We start from the raw sequence: 2500 nt of genomic DNA on the forward strand, positions 1-2500 counted from the left end.
CGTACTGAGGCTCTCTCCATGACTTCTTCCTTCTCTTGTTTTTTTTTCTTTAATTATTTCTCTTTTTCGTGTCCATTTTTTCTCTTTATCTTGTTCTCGCTCTGTCGCTCCTCTCTCTCTCTTGTTTTCTCTCTCTCTCTCTCTCTCTCTCTCTCTCTCTCTCTCTCTCTCTCTCTCTCTCTCTCTCTCTCTCTCTCTCTCTCTCTCTCTCTCCTTTCCTCCTTAGTTTCAGTAGTTTGGTAATGTGGTGTAAGTGGTAAGTTGTATTGTGAACCCATTAGCCTAAAGTAGACAGGGCACCTAACGATCTATCTGGCAGGTTGGTCAGGCAGTCTGTAATGCTAGCAGCACGGGCTAAAACTTAAAGAGACAGGGAAAGTGTTTTATCCATCCTCCAGGCAGTGCAGACTAGCCTAAAGAATATTTTACCATAAATCCATCATAAAACATAAGTACAGGCTAGTGCCGTTACAGCCATACTATTCTATATGTATATACTTCATGACTGTTAGCACCCTTCAACTGGGAACAGATCCTGATGTTGTGTCATTTACGCATTGACACCTGTCTTTTAGGCCTAATCGGCCTAATGGATGAACAGCTTTGACATGTACATTGTTCTTTCTTATACCCTCCCTCTCTTTGTTTTCCTTTATTGCATTCTCTTCTTGAATTTATATTCATTCCAGATTTCAAGTTTACTCTCATATTCATAAATTGTATTGTAAATGTGTATTTTTATATTCTTGTTGATTAGTACCTCTTCAGTGACTAAATTGTTCATTCTCATTCTCATTGTTCATTCTCTCTCTCTCTCTCTCTCTCTCTCTCTCTCTCTCTCTCTCTCTCTCTCTCTCTCTCTCTCTCTCTCTCTCTCTCTCTCTCTCTCTCTCTCTCTCCACCAGGAAATGGTTAGTTCCAAATTTCAATATCTATAGATGCGATGCAGGGCGTGGAGGAGGAGTATGTATGTATGTACAGGATAGCCTGAAATCAACCATGATGTCTCCTACAGCAGTTGATAATACTGCCGTAGATGTCTGGGTTACCGTACAGAGCAACATGCTTCCTTCCATTATTATTGGCGTTGTCTATAGGCATCCTCATGCAACTTTAGAATCTTTTGAATACATAGAACAAGTCTTTAGAGAAATTTTGAAAAATAAACCATTCTTTATTTTAGGTGATTTAAAAGATGATTTTACTAAATCTAATGCTAAATTAGCTAAGATTATAAAGAAAAACAAACTAGAACAAATCATAGATAAACCTACACGTATTACAGAAAACACCTCATCCTTATTAGATGTAATAATAACTAACAGGTCAGACATTATCCATCATACGGATGTCATCCCGTGTCATATTGCTGACCATGAACTTCTCACACTCACATTAAATCTAAAAAAAAACAAAGCGACCACCGATAACAAAAACATTTCGTGACTTTAAGTATTATAACCTTCAATCATTTATCGAGCTTATCAGATCTAAAGAGAGATGCTCTTAAATATCTTTTCAACAGATGATGTAGACAAACAGGTAGCTATCCTTACGGAAGTGATTAAAAGCAGTATTGACGCATTGGCACCTCTTGTAACGAGAGTCGCCAGACGTCCCCCTGCTCCATGGATAGATGACGACATCAAGAGGGCTATTAAAGACAGAAATAATGCCCACCATAGTCTCAAAAATAACAGAAATGACGCCGCCCTTAAGGCAGATTATAAAATAAAAAAATAAAAATGTTAAACAGCTAATACAAAGTGCAAAAACAAATTATTTCAGAAACAGATTCATAGAATATAAAAACAATTCGGATAAAACATGGAAAATAGTACCTAGCAACAAACACCACACTGATAATCGTACAAATTCTACACAAAGCACAGAGCATTTTAACGACTTCTTTTCAAAAATAGGAAAACTAACTTATGAACAAACAAATGCGTCTACATTACAGCAAAATATAAATCAAGCTATGCCTACATCTAATATTTTCAGACCAAAACCAGTTGATGTGGAGACTATTATCCTAGTAATAAAACACCTTCGCGAAACAAATGCTGTAGGAGCAGACGGTATTGCTTTGCGCTTTATTAAGGATAGTCTACCAGCAACCGCACATTATCTGGCGGTCATAATTAACACTTCCCTGGTCACTGGTGTTTTTCCATCGCTTTGGAAATATGGAATAGTAACACCAATTTTCAAATCAGGAGATATAGACGACGTTAATAATTACCGCCCTATTACAATACTCCCTGTACTATCTAAAGTTCTTGAGAAAATTGTAGCAAATCAACTAACGAATTTCCTGGAGGCCAATAACCTATTATCTAAAACACAACATGGCTTTAGAAATAGGTTATCCACTGAAACAGCGTTATTGCAGATAGCTGATAAAATTTATGATAATATAGACAAAAATCAGGTAAATTTACTCACATTATGTGATCTTTCAAAAGCTTTTGACAGTGTAAATCACAAAATTCTCCTT

Source organism: Penaeus japonicus, unplaced genomic scaffold, assembly GCF_977035675.1.
Source record: "Penaeus japonicus unplaced genomic scaffold, GWHDUDI00000001_assembly GWHDUDI00000031, whole genome shotgun sequence".
Taxonomy (NCBI): domain Eukaryota; kingdom Metazoa; phylum Arthropoda; class Malacostraca; order Decapoda; family Penaeidae; genus Penaeus; species Penaeus japonicus.